Source organism: Neophocaena asiaeorientalis, unplaced genomic scaffold (assembly GCF_003031525.2).
Source record: "Neophocaena asiaeorientalis asiaeorientalis breed wild unplaced genomic scaffold, Neophocaena_asiaeorientalis_V1.1 scaffold648, whole genome shotgun sequence".
Taxonomy (NCBI): Eukaryota; Metazoa; Chordata; class Mammalia; order Artiodactyla; family Phocoenidae; genus Neophocaena; species Neophocaena asiaeorientalis.
The window spans coordinates 3,488,880-3,503,753 of record NW_020172781.1 but is presented as its reverse complement, the minus strand read 5'-3'; the positions used below and the strand labels follow the sequence as shown (position 1 = coordinate 3,503,753).

The window sequence follows — 14,874 nt, the reverse complement described above, 5'->3', positions numbered from 1 at the left end:
CAGCGGTCATGGCTCACGGGCCCAGCCTCTCCGTGGCAGGTGGGAAGATGGCATGTGGGATCTTCCCGGACCGGGACGTGAACCTGTGTCCCCTGCATCGGCAGGCGGACTCTCAACCACTGCGCCACCAGGCAAGCCCGACATGAGTGTTTTGTACCTTAGTTAACCTGACCACATTGGCTGGGAAAAAATTTAAAAAAGGATTAAAATATAGACTGGGGGGCTTCCGTGGTGGCACAGTGGTTAAGAATCTGCCTGCTAATGCAGGGGACACAGGTTCAATCCCTGGTCCGGGAAGATCCCACACTGTGGAGCAACTAAGCCCGTGCGCCACAACTACTGAGCCTGCACTATTGAACCTGTGTGCCACAACTACTGAAGCCCGCGCGCCTAGAGCCCATCCTCTGCAACAAGAGAAGCCCGCCCATGGCAACAAAGAGTGGCCCTGGCTCGCTGCAACTAGAGAAAGCCCCCACACAGCAAGAAGACCCAACACAGCCAAAAGTAAAAACAAATACATTAATTTTTAAAAATGTATACTGGGAACTTTTATTAAGTCAAAAAATTATAGGGCTTCCCTGGTGGTGCAGTGGTTAAGAATCCGCCTATCAGTGCAGGGAACACGGGTTCGAGCCCTGGTCCGGGAAGATCCCACATGCCGCGGAGCAACTAAGGCCCTGCGCCATAACTACTGAGCCTGCGCTCTAGATCCCACGAGCCACAGCTACTGAGCCTGCGTGCCTAGAGCCTATGCTCCGCAGCAAGAGAAGCCACCGCAATGAGAAGCTCGTGCACTGCAACAAGAGTAGCCCCCGCTCGCCGCAACTAGAGAAAACCCGTGCACAGCAACTAAGACCCAGTGCAGCCAAAAATAAATAAATAAATAAATAAATTTTAAAAAAAGAAAACAAAATTGTAATCCAGAATATTTTCTGCACACATGGGTATTTGACTAAAACCTATGGAAATGTCAAAACATGACACTACCCCCAATCCCAGGAAAATTTTATTGTGGAAAACTTCAGAGCCACATTATTTTTCCAGTTCTTCAAGTGGAATAAGCATCATTAAAAGACTGGCCAGGAACACAGGATTATTGTGCTTTTAGGCACCAAAGAATTTCATGTTCTGGGGAGAAGTTTGCTGAGTTTTCTATTTTTCTTAGTGCTGGGAAGTCATCTGTGGAAGATGAAGTCATCCAAGACAGCTGGTGAAACAATTTCCCTTGATAGCTACTGACAGGGTGTAATGAGCCACCCAATCGAGACATTCTCAAGGGCTGAGAAGTTCTTTGGATGACCCTTGTCTTTTTATTTCTCACAACTCCACCACACTAGGAATTAATGACAAAGTCCTTGGCTGGATCGAAATCAAATACTCTAAATTAATCAGACTGTTAGCCTTTCTTTTTTTCTGCTGTTTTTTCCTACCCTGCCAATTATGGCTGTGGAAAAAAAATTAACTACACATCAGCATCAAATAGGCCTTTTTATGTCATTTTTACATCTAGTTGATGACTACATAAATGCTCAGTGAGCAATACTTTGAACGTTTCATGTTTGAAATTTTTCATAATGAAATTTTGGGGGAAATATTTTCTCAGGGTACTCGTTGCATCTTAGTGAGTAGCAAAAACCAAAAGTCTTTTGGAGAGTACAGCTCAGAGCTGAAACAAGTTCAGACATAGGTTTCTAGTAGCTTTCCACTTGCCGAGCCAGTAACAGTGAAAGTTACTTCAAACTCATGAACTGTAGAAATAACCTCTCTCCTCTGAATTAAGATGTCCACAGAAAACCCTTCCAGGTTAAACACAGCACATCACCCAGAAATTCTACTTCTAGATATAAACACAGAAGAATTGGAAAGAAGGACTCAAACTGATACTTGTATGTCAATGTTCATAGAAGCATTGTTCACAATAGCCAAAAGGTGGAAGCAACCTCCTGTCAAAGAATAAATGGATAACAAAATTCCATACAGTAGAATATCAGCCATAAAAAGGAACGAAATTCTGAAACATACTACAATATGGATGGACCTTAAAAACAAGGTATGAAATAAGCCAGACACAAAAGGTCAAATAATTGTGTGATTCTCTTATGTGAGGTACTGAGAGTTGCCAAATTTATAGAAAGTGGAATAGAGGTTGCCAAAATTTATAGAAAGTGGAATAGAGGTTGCCAGGAGCTGTGGGAGAGAGGAATGGGGAGTTAGTATTTAATGGGAAGTTTGTTTGGAATGATGAAAAAGTTCTGGAGATGTACAGTGGTGATGGTTGCTGAACTTAGAAATGGTTCAAATGGTAAATTTTATGTTATGTATATTTTACCACAGCACCCTTACACTGAGTACATTGCTCATCCTCCCCAATTTATAGTCTGAATTAAGTTTATTAGCATGTTCCCTCCCACAATGCTTTGCTTCATTCCCCACTAAAAACTAAGTGAAATCAAGCAACTGAATACTGAGAAACAGCTTATATATTTCCGAGACATCTTAATATAGTTGTATAATTTTCAGCCCATTAATAATTAAGGGTTTTGCCTTGAGGCTCCAACTCACCTTTCTGAAATAGGAACCTTGCTTATTGGGAACGATGAGTAGGGGGCTATGTTCTCTAGCTTTGCGCAGTGGCAGTATCGTAGCCAATGAGGTTTATCCGAGGCGCGATTATTGCTAATTGAAAACTTTTCCCAATACCCCGCCGTGACGACTTGAAATATAGTCGGCATTGGCAATTTTTGACAGTCTCTACGGAGACTGAACAATGTAAGTTTAAAGACAGTATGATGTTTCATAACGACTGTAAGCCTACGGGGGAATATGCTGGAAGTTCAAAGTCCCAAACAGCGTGGAAGAAACGCCGAGAAACCAAAATGATTAGTAGCTGTATTCCCCATTTCAAATTTTCACCGTTACCAGATAGGAAATTGCTTTGCTAGAAATTCCTAGTACATTACTATCGTTTTTGGTTTCGATTATCAATATAAACGATTAGCTTTTGTGAACAGTTCGTTTCATACCTGTTTTTCAGTTTTAGTTCGTTCTTTACGTTTGCGTGTTAGTTGTTGTCCAAGTTGTATTAATAATTTTCTTATTTCTTAATATTTATTTTTCTGGTTTTAACACCAACACTTCCATTTACTCGTCCCGTCTCGCATTACTCTGTTTCGGTTTTTTTCTTGTCGCTGTTCTTTAGAACGCGAGTCTTACCCGCAGCGTCTTGGTGATGTCATGGTAATTTGCATAAAATTCTCCAGCGTCCTTAGCGAAAGGCGTTCTTATTTTCGAAAGGTTAGGGTTCGACAAGAGTTGCTCAAATAGCAGCAGCTCTTCGCGCACACGTGTTTTAAACAGGAATGTTTGCAGCGAAATGCTTTATATCTCACAGCTCATTGTTAGTTGCTCGCCCTCATTGTAAAGATAGTTGTCATCCATGGGGGAGGTAGGTGCGTACTCTCGCTCTCTAGCTTTGCGCAGTGGCAGTATCGTAGCCAATGAGGTTTATCCGAGGCGCGATTATTGCTAATTGAAAACTTTTCCCAATACCCCGCCATGACGACTTGAAATATAGTCGGCATTGGCAATTTTTGACAGTCTCTACGGAGACTGAAACGACGTGTGTTTAATAATAGATGTTCAATACTTAGATTTCTAGGAATGAGTGAGACTGTTGAGATTTTTTCTGGGGTTTTTTTACTTATTCTTACTAAAGCATTATGAGTTTTTCTCGTCGTTAGAAGTGGGGGGTGAGTCTGTTCCGTGTTTTCCGAAGGTCACAGGTTCGTAGGAACCGACGTGAGTTTGAAAACGTGTCGTCCGAACACTTCCTTTGAAAGCGATTAACAAAATAAGATACAGTGGGCTATTTTAGGTCGTACTGTAGAGTCCTGGGCACAACCTCGCTTGCAATTAAATTCCTTTTTTCTTAGTGGGGTGCTGGTTTCCACTATGACGACTGCCTACAGTCTTGTGCTGTTAGGAGGATCAGGCGTGTCCACGGACAGAAGGCCTGAGTAGGACATGAAGGCCTGAGGAGTCGACTCCGAGCTCTGGGGGTGGCAGATACAGCTGGACCTGTTTAGGCCACCATCCATAAAACATTTTTGTGTTCTCTAGCAAAAGAATGCGGCTTGTTAGGGTGAAGGTGGTGGAACAGCCTCTACTGATTCAAAGCAGCACACTGGAAAACCGCCCTAGCGGCAGATCACAGTCCCTGCTTCAAGGACCTCACCGTTTTGAAACCACAGATAAACAACATAATTACAGATTATTTCAATGTTATAGAGACATGTGATGGAGCCATCCAGAAGACCAGCCGAGTTCCAACACCACCCACTATGGAGCACTTATTGTGTGCCAGACTCCATGCAAAGTGCTTCAGACGCTTTGTTTCATTTAATTCTTACAGAAACCTTTCTCCCTATTCCTTTTTTTTTTTTTTTTTTTTTTTTTTTACAAACAGCTCTACTGAGGCATAATTGATATTCAATAAACTGCACATATTTAAAGCCTACAATTTGATGAGTTTTGAGAACATATATACACCCATGGAATCATTACTGCAAACCAGCTGGCGAACACATTCATTACTCCCCAAAGTTTCCTGATGTTCCTTTGCAATCCATCCCTCCCTCCCATCGCTCCCCACTACCCCTCCCCCATTCTGTCGCTATAGATTAGTTTGTATTTTCTAGAATTTTATAGGAACGGAATCTACGGTATGTGATTTTCTCGAGATAGACTTTTTTCAACAAACAATATGTCCTTGCAGTTCATCTAGGTTGTTGCATGTATCACTAGCTCATTCTTTTTCCTTGCTGAGTAGTATTCCATTATATGGAAGTACCAGGGTTTGTTCAACCATTCACCCATGGAAGGACATTTGAATTGTTCCTAGTATTTTGCTATCATAAATAAAGCTGCTAAGAGCATTCCTGTACAAGTTTTGTAAGAAGCTGTCAAATTATCTTCCAGAGTGGCTTTCCATTTCCATTTTAGTTTCCACCTGCAGTTTTAAAAAATCTAGGCAAGTGCCCCTGACTTTTTTTTTTAATTAATTATTTTTGGCTGAGTTGGGTCTTTGTTGCCACGCGCGGGCTTTCTCTAGTTGCGGCAAGTGGGGTCTACTCTTTGTTGCGGTGCGCGTGCTTCTCATTGCGGTGGCTTCGGAGCACAGGCCCTAGGCGCATGGGCTTCAGTAGTTGCCATACGTGGGCTCAGTAGTTGTGGCACACGGTGTCTGTTGCTGCACGGCATGTGGGATCTTCCCGGACTAGGGCTTCAACCCGTTGCTTCTGCATCGGCAGGCGGATTCTTAACCACTGTGCCACCAGGGAAGCCCCGCCCCGCTCCCGCTGCCTTTTCTCTTTCCTTCATGACACTGATTTTTTGAAAAGTCCGAGACAATTATCGTGTAGAAGCCTCACATTCCAACTTCACTGACTGTGTTCCCTTTATTTCCTGTAACCAAGACTTGATTCGATTCAACAGAACTTCAGAGATAGCGTTATGAACGTTGTATTGCATCTGCCACTATAATCGATGCTGAGTTTAAGCACCAGGGTAAAGCAGTAACTGGTCTCTCTCTATTGTAAAAGTGCACTTTCCCCTATGTAATCAGTAATCTGTGGAATGAACAATCCTTGACATTTGGTAATAAAAGCCCTTTGCTTTCCACAACTACTCCCTTAAACCACTTCCTGATCAGTCATCAAAATATGGCTAAGTAAGATAAATTAATGTCACTTCTTCTCTGGAACCCAGGGTAGGTTTGCTGGGACCAAGGAATACCCTGTGTTCAGGACCTGTGGTCCCAGGAAAGGGAAGAAGAGTCCCCTGCGGAGCCAATGTATTACAATTGAGCAAATATGATGGAAAGAGGGGGTCAGTGATAACTACCCAAAGGGGCATCCTGAAGACCCCACTACGATTGTGAGAACTACAAGAGGAGCCGACGTGTGCTACCCAGAGGCTGAAATTGCAAGGAGCTAAAAATTTCCTTGATAGTGTGGTCTGAAAATGCACTCCAACCATTTCTTTTCATCTTAGCTGGTTGCCAAGATGAATAATCTGGGTGTCAGAACAGGCCTGGAGGAGACCGAACATGAATGCTCCCTCCCATGGCAAATTTTGTATTGATTGGAAAGTCAGATGATGCTCTGGCAAACACTCATGTGAATGTGTGTGTGTGTGTGTGTGTGTGTGTGTGTGTGTGTGTGATTTTCTCAGAATTTATAATAGCAAGTAAGTAAAATAATGACTCATTTGTAAGCATACAAGAAAGAAAAGTATGGAAAAACCACCAAGGGACTTCCCTGGTGGCGCAGTGGTTAAGAATCTGCCTGCCACAAGGCAGGGGATACGGGTTTGAGCCCTGCTCCAGGAAGATCCCACATGCCGTGCAGCAACTAAGGCCATGTGCCACAACTACTGAGCCTGCTCTCTAGAGCCCATGCGCCGCAACTACTGAGCCCGTGTGCTGCAACTACTGAAGCCCGCGTGCCTAGAGCCTGTGCTCCACAACAAGATGAAGCCACCACAATGAGAAGCCTGTGCACCACAGCGAAGAGTAACCCCCACTCACCACAACTAGAGAAAGCCCGCGTGAAGCAACACTCAATGCAGCCAAAAATAATGAATAAATGGATTTGCCTTAAAAAATAAATAAAATAAATAAATAAAAAATAAATTTTTTTTTAAAAACCCACCAAAAATATGAACAAAAAGCTTAAGGAAAGCAAAACAATTTTTTTAAAGGTAAAATTTATAAAGCATACATGTGATATTTTGCTCTCAGCTCTACTGGAATCTTTCTTTGTCTCGGTAGTTTGAGTTACAATGACTTTTTTTTTTTTTTTAATTGAAGTAAAATTCACAGAATGTAAAATTAACCATCTTCAAGTGGATCCATGTGATTTTTACATATTATTGGTTTCAGTTTCACAACCTAATTTTTTTCTGGTTGTAAAATTACTGCATGTTGGTATATAAAATCCAAACATTATATATATGCAGCAGTGACAGTCAAAGATCACCATAATCCCACCTCCATGGCTAGAGAAAATAGCCACAGATATGTGAGATTATTCCTCCAAATTGTTCTATTTACGTGTCAACCTAATTATTAACAAACATTGGATTATATTCTACATTCAGTTCTACTATTTCCTTTTTCTTTCTGCTAAACTAATATATGGTGGACCTATTTTCCATGTCAGCATATAGCTCCCCTCTTCCCATATGGATATATCTCACTTCAGCTAACCAATCCCTATGGATGGACATTTGGGTTGTTCCCAGTTTTTCCCAATTATAAGCAATGCTATGATGAACATCCTTGGATGTGCATCTTTGCCTACTCATAGGGTTTTCTGGGGGGAATTTTGCCTACTAGTGTGCTGTTTCTAGGGGAAATTTCTGTAGGTGAGATTGCTTGCACAAAAACCGTTCACATTTTGCATTTTAATTTTTTTTTTTTTTTTTTTGGCTGTACCGTGCAGCTTGTGGAATCTTAGTTCCCCAACCAGGGATTGAACCTGCAGCCTCGGCAGTGAAAGTGGAGTCCTAACCACTGGACCACCAGGGATTTCCCCATATTTTGTATTTTAAAAGATGCCCCCAAGTTGGGTCCCCCAAGACTGTACTGTGTATTCTCCCACAAAGCCATATAGGACAGCGTCTGGAGAATATTCGATGTGTACGTTTGAAACGCTGAAGCTTTCACAGGACTCTTCTGGGTTAGGGAGGGGAAGAAGGAGGAGGGTGAATTCATATCCAGTTCCAACAATTAGTTGTTCTCTAGCTCCTTTCCAGGCAGAAAGCAGAGAGAAGGGGCTGGCTTGGGTGAGGTAATCCTGACCCTTTCCCCTTCCACCATGTATGGAAATATCCTTGGAAACATCAGTTCCAGATGGAGCCAACCCCCACCCCACCCCCTCCCACCCTGTCGCCTAAGCCAGCCTGGACCTACTGGCTCCAGAGGACAGAAAAGCTGGACTCTGAGGAGTATCTCATCAGGGAACGGGTCCACCAGCCCCCAAACAATCTTCCCAGTGTAAGTCCCTGCAGGCTGTCTGCAAGAATCACTGGCTTCTCTAGGTTAAAAATATCCTGTGCCCAAAGGGCCTTCAGTGTCTGTCTCAGAAGAGAGCTGGCTTATACTCTCCATCACTGGGGAAATGAACTGAGACCAATTGATTTTTTTTTTTCCATGAAGCTTTGAAACCAGACTTTCTGGGTTCAAATCTTTGCTCCACTATTCACTAACTGCGTGACCCTAGGCTACTTAGTTAATTTCTCTGTGCCTCAGTTCTCTGGCTGTAAAAGGAGTGTCAGGATCATCACATCTATCTCAGAAGCCAGTGGGTCTCCACCCTGGCTGAGCATTTAAAATCACTTGGGGAGCTTTTAAAAATCTTCTTGCCCAGGTGCATTCTGGGTCAATTCAATCAGAATTTCTGAGCATTAGTTCTGGGCAAAAAATATATTTTAAAACTTCCCAGGAACTTCCCTGGTGGCACAGTAGTTAAGAATCCACCTGCCAGAAAACTATAAGACACTGATGAAAGAAATTAAAGATGATGCAAACAAATGGAGAGATATACCATGTTTTCGTATTGAAAATCAACATTGTGAAAATGACTATACTACCCAAAGCAATCTACAGATTCAATGCAATCCCTATCGAACTACCAATGACATTTTTCACAGGACTAGAACAAAAAATTTCACAATTTGTATGGAAACACAAAATAGCCAAAGCAATCTTGAGAAAGAAAAACAGAGCTGGAGGAATCAGGCTCCTGGACTTCAGACTATACTACAAAGCTACAGTAATCAAGACAGTATGATACTGGCACAAACACAGAAATATAGATAAATGGAATAGGATAGAAAGCCCAGAGATAAACCCACACACATATGGTCACCTTATTTTTTTTTTATTTTTATTTTTTTTGCAGTACGCGGGCCTCTCACTGTTGTGGCCTCTCCCGTTGCGGAGCACAGGCTCCGGACGCGCAGGCTCAGTGGCCATGGCTCACGGGCTCAGCCGCTCTGCGGCATATGGGATCTTCCCGGACGGGGGCACGAACCCGTGTCCCCTGCATCAGCAGGCAGACTCTCAACCACTGCGCCACCAGGGAAGCCCACCTTATTTTTGATAAAGGAGGCAAGAATCCCCTACAATGGAGAAAAGAAAGCCTGTTTAATAAGTGGTGCTAGGAAAACTGGACAGCTACATGTAAAAGACTGAAATTAGAGCACTCCCTAACACCATACACAAAAATAAACTCAAAATGGATTAAAGACCTAAATGTAAGGCCAGACACTATAAAACTCTTAGAGGAAAACATAGGCAGAACACTCTATGACATAAGTCACAGCAAGATCCTTTTTGACCCACCTCCTAGACAAATGGAAATAAAAACAAAAATAAACAAATGGGACCTAATGAAACTTAAAAGCTTTTGCACAGCAAAGGAAACCATAAACAAGATGAAAAGGCAACCCTCAGGATGGGAGAAAATATTTGATAATGAAGCAACTGACAAAGGATTAATCTCTAAAATTTACAAGCAGTTCATGCAGCTCAATATCAAAAAAACAAACAACCCAATCAAAAAATGGTCAGAAGACCTAAATAGACATTTCCCCACAGAAGATATACAGATTGCCAACAAACACATGAAAGGATGCTTAACATCACTAATCATTAGAGAAATACAAATCAAAACTATAATGAGGTATCACCTCACACCAGTCAGAATGGCCATCATCAAAAAATCTACAAACAGGGCTTCCCTGGTGGCGCAGTCGTTGAGAATCTGCCTGCCAATGCAGGGGATATGGGTTTGAGCCCTGGTCTGGGAGGATCCCACATGCCGCGGAGCAACTAGGCCCGTGAGCCACAACTACTGAGCCTGCGCGTCTGGAGCCTGTTCTCCGCAACAAGAGAGGCCGTGACAGTGAGAGGCCCGCGCACCGTGTTGAAGAGTGGCCCCTGCTTGCCACAACTAGAGACAATAAATTTATTTAAAAAAATAAATTTATTTTTTAAAAATCTACAAACAATAAGTGCTGGAGAGGGTCTGGAGAAAAGGGAACCCTCTTGCACTGTTGGTGGGAATGTAAATTGATACAGCCACTATGGAGAACAGTATGGAGATTCCTTAAAAAACTAAAAATAGAACTACCATATGACCCAGCAATCCCACTATTGGGCATATACCCGGAGAAAACCATAATTCAAAAAGAGACATGTACCACAATGTTCATTGCAGCTCTATTTACAATAACCAGGACATGGAAGCAACCTAAGTTTCCAACAACAGATGAATGGATAAAGAAGATGTGGCACATATATACAATGGAATATTACTCAGCCATAAAAAGAAACAAAATTGAGTTATTTGTACTGAGGTAGATGGACCTAGAGTCTGTCATACAGAGTGAAGTTAGAAAGAGAAAAAGAAATACCATATGCTAACACATATATGGAATCTAAAAAAAAAAAGGTTCTGAAGAACCTAGGGGCAGAACAGGAATAAAGTTGCAGACGTAGAGAATGGACATGAGGACACGGGGAGGGGGAAGGGTAAGCTGGGACAAAGTGAGAGAGTGGCATGGACATATATACACTACCAAATGTAAAATAGATAGCTAGTGGGAAGCAGCGCATAGCACAGGGAGATCAGCTCGGTGCTTTGTGATCACATAGAGGGGTGGGATAGGGAGGATGGAGACGCAAGAGGGAGGAGATATGGGGATATATGTATATGTATAGCTGATTCACTTTGTTATACAGCAGAAACTAACACACCATTGTAAAACAATTATACTCCAATAAAGATGTTAAAAAAAAAAAAAAGAATCCACCTGCCAATGCAGGGAACATGGGTTCAATCCCTGGTCTGGGAAGATCCCACATGCCGCAGAGCAATTAAGCCCGTGCACCACAACTACTGAAGCCCGCGTGCCTAGAGCCCGTGCTCCGCAACAAGAGAAGCTACCACGATGAGAAGACTGTGCACGGCAATGAAGGGTAGCACCCGCTCAATGCAAATAGAGAAAGCCCGAGCAACAACGATGACCCAACGCAGCCAAAAAAATAAAATAAAGTAAAAGCTTCCCAGGTCATTCCAATGTGCCAGTGCTGTAGAGATTTTGTGGGTATTAAATGAGATAATATAGGAAAAAGGCTCCCCATGGTGCCTGACACAGAGTTATATGCTTTGGTGGAGGTTGTGGGACCAATTATCCAAGCCTGGGTGGTGGTCAGGGAAGGCCTCCTGGAGGAGGGGGTGTTGAGCTGTGAACTGAAGGGGGAGAGAAGTTAACCAAGAGAAAGAGGACAGGATGCCTTTTAGCCGGGGTATCAGTACCTGCAGAGTTCTGGAGCCAGGAGGATGTGGCCTCTTGGAGGAATTGAAAGTCATTCCCAGAAATTCCCTGGCAGCCCAGTGGTTAGGACTCCATGCTTTCACTGCTGAGGGCCTGGGTTCAATCCCTGGTCAGGGACCTAAGATCTGGCAAGCTGCATGGTGCGGCCAAAAAATTGAAGTCTTTCCCTGTGACTGGAGCTGAGAAAGGAGAAAAGAGAGTTGGTGGAAAATCACTGGGCTTTATTCTGGTGTCAGGAAGATTTTAAGCAGGACAATGAGTGTAGGGGGGGGTGCCCTCCCCACAAATTCAGAAACAGCAGGGCCTCCTAAGGCATTGTGTCCAAGCCCTCTGGGGAAATTGAACTTGCCAAGGGGTGTGTGACACAGTCCCCAAACTCCCCTTCAGGAGCCATGTCCTAGACTGTAAAGTCAGACAGTCCTGGGTTTGAATCCCAACTTTGCCACTTCTTACTTGTGTGGCCTTGGGCACGTGACTTCATTTGTGAGCCTCAGTTTCCTGGCCTGGAAAATAGGCATAAAACCCCCATTGGATCTTCGTGAGGATTAAATGAGATGATAATGTAAAAGACTTAACATGTTGCTTCCCACATGCTAAACAATAAATGTTCCCAATATGTGTGTCAGTGTGTGTAAAAGGCTGGTCTAGAAGAATCTACAACTGGTCATTAATTTTAGGGGGATTATGGATACTTTTAATTTTTATATCTCAGTTTATCTGTTGTTGTTTTTCTAAAATTCTTTCTGCAATGAACAACTACTGTTTTTGTAAAGAAAACTTCCACATCTGTATTGTAAGCTCTGGAATTTATTCTTCCAAATCTTTTCTTCCCCTTAATCCCCTCTTTCTTCCCAACATCAATTAGTGCAGTGGTAAACTTAATTCATTAAATGGGTACTTAACAAATGTTATTCACACAACATATTTTTATTCAGCAACTACTATGTGCTATATCCTGTGTCAGGTACTGGGGTAGAGCAGTGAATGAGACAGACTTAGTCTCTGCCTTCCTGAAGCCTAGAATCTGGTAGGAGATGGACAGATGCAAATGAGTGCACAAGATGTGTTTAATTACAGCCGTCCCTCGTTATCTGCGATTGGTTCCAGGAGCCCCAAATATACCAAAATCCCTGGATGCTTAAGTGCCATAGTCGGCCTTCTGTATCTTCAGTTCTGCATTCACAGATTCAATTAACCATAGGTTGTGTAGTACTATCTGAACTTATGGGGAAAAAAATCTGCTTGTAGGTGGAACCACTCCACTCAAACCAGTGTTTTTCAAGAGTCAACTGTATAATTATGAGGAGTGCTTTCAGGGTGCTAAAAAAAAGGTCTTAATAACAGGAGCCCTGACATAGTCTACCAGGCCAGGGAATGGTTTTCTGGGGAAATGGCTTTTAGGTTGAAATCCCCCCCAAATAATGATGTCAACTATCATTTGTGTGGTAGTTGTCCAGTGTGGTAGCCACTAGCCACATGTGGCTACTGAGCCCTTGGACTGTGGCTAGTGGAAATGAAATGTGCTGTCAGTGTAAAATGCACATATGATTTCAAAGACTTCCTATTAAAAAAAGTGAGCTATCTCATTGATATTTTTTATATTGATTACAAGTTGAAATGATAACATTTAGGATAGACTGGATTAGGTAAAATATACTAAGATTAATTTTAACTGTTTCTTTTAATCTTTTTTAATGTGGCTCCTAGAAAATTTTAAATTACTAATTAAAAAAAATTTTAATTACTAATTTTAAAATTAAAAAAATTTTAATATGTGGCTTGCATTTTGTTTCTAGGGGATAGCGCTGAGTTAGAGAGTGCTTGTTAGTGACAAGGATTATGCTAAGTAGTAAATGTGTAGTATCTTGTTTAATCCTATGATGACTCTGACAGGTAGGTACTATTTATCTTCTTTCTACAGAGGAGGAAACTGGCACAAAGAGTGAATGGTCTGAGATTCACCACCAGCAAGGAACAAAGCTGGCATTAGAACCTGGGTGGAGTCAGTCCAATGAGCTGTGCACTTAACCTCTACCCCACACTGCTAAGTAGAGGGGCCTGTGGGCTGGGACAGGAAGAGGCGTCAGGAGCCATCCAGGTGGAAGGAACAGCACATGTCTGAAAACACTGACATTCCATGGACTAGAGGGCCTCAGAACATTCGGCCGTGGAGTGATCCCATGGAGGATCTACTTTCTTGGAGGCTGTGTTCTCACCATAAGGATCTTGAATTCAGTTTTGGCAGGGCTGTCCAACAATGTCCTGTCAATGTCAGTTCTTTTTTTTTTCTTTTTGAGACTATTTTCCGTCAACCTATTTCCACTTTAAGAGTTTGTAGAAGAACAGCTTAAGACCACTCAGTGGTTGTTCTACCCATTCAGTGGCCTGAGCAGTGGGAGCTGCAGACCAGCCTTCAGTGGGGGACTGCTGAATAGGCACAGAGGGCACTTGCACACCTTCGGACCAGTCTGCCACCTCAGGTTGAGTAGCAATGAACTCAGGAGGTGGGGCGGTCCATTCACCCTGAAATTCCTCCTCGGTCACAGCCTTCTCAGCTGCTGCCTGCTCTTCCTTTTCAATCTCTTAAGGATCTCTGTAGAAGTAGAGATCAGGCATGACCTCCCATGGGTATTCACAGTAGATGGTGTCACACACGTGCAGAACTTCCCCGGGCGAGTATCCACCACATCAGACCCACTGAGTGAGCTCCCTTATTGCACGGGATGACAATGTCCACACAGTACAGAGGAGAATCTGTTACACAGACCAATGGTAGGCAGGTTAATGTAAGAGGCCTCTGTGAGAGGCAGGTGGTCAGCCCTGGGATCAGTAACCACCGGAAGTCTTGGCTCCCAGAAGGCTGCCTGGATCTGGTTAGTGAAGGTTCCAGGAGTGAAGTGGCCAGATATAGGAGTGGCTCCAGTGACAGCAGCAAAATTCAGCCCAGCTCGCTGGCCAGTATTCCTGGAGGATATGACACTGACATCAGCTGGGTTTTCAATGGCAACAATGGCACGAGCTGCCAACAGAAGCTTCTCCCAGGTTCTCTTCAGATTAATGATGTAGATGCCATCACTTTTCCTTTGTAGATGTACTGTTCCATTTGGAAGTCAAGGTTGGTGCCACCTAAGTGGGTTCCTGCTGCAAGGAATTTGAGGATATCCTCCTCCTTCATTTGCTGGACATCAAGGGCTCCGGACATTGTGAAAATTTCCCTTTAAGTTACGATGGGAATCCAGAGCAACGCCGTATGGACCCCTGTCTGGGTAGCACGGAAAGGCAATGCCAGTTCATCCTTAGGAAGTATGAGAAAACCTGGTTTGAGTTAACCAAGTCTGATGGCTGGGGGATGGGAGTCCCTGAGGGGAGGAAAAGGTTTTTTTTTTTTTTAAGATCCTTTTTTTAAAAATTTTTATTTATTGATTATTTTTGGCTGCATCAGGTCTTAGTTGCGGCACACGGTATCTTTTG

At 43.0% G+C, this 14,874-nt stretch overlaps 2 non-coding genes and 1 pseudogene across 2 annotated transcripts; 2 read left to right on the top strand and 1 right to left on the bottom strand.

Moving 5' to 3' along the window:
* The first annotated feature begins 2,619 nt into the window (after positions 1–2,619).
* On the top strand, positions 2,620–2,760 carry LOC112397386 (U4 spliceosomal RNA). The gene has a single exon (XR_003002793.1). It is a non-coding gene; the product is annotated as a U4 spliceosomal RNA (small nuclear RNA).
* Positions 2,761–3,468: 708 nt separating this feature from the next.
* On the top strand, positions 3,469–3,609 carry LOC112397385 (U4 spliceosomal RNA). Its single transcript, XR_003002792.1, has one exon. It is a non-coding gene; the product is annotated as a U4 spliceosomal RNA (small nuclear RNA).
* Positions 3,610–13,750: 10,141 nt separating this feature from the next.
* On the bottom strand, positions 13,751–14,605 carry LOC112397338 (40S ribosomal protein SA pseudogene; annotated as a pseudogene).
* Positions 14,606–14,874: the final 269 nt, after the last annotated feature.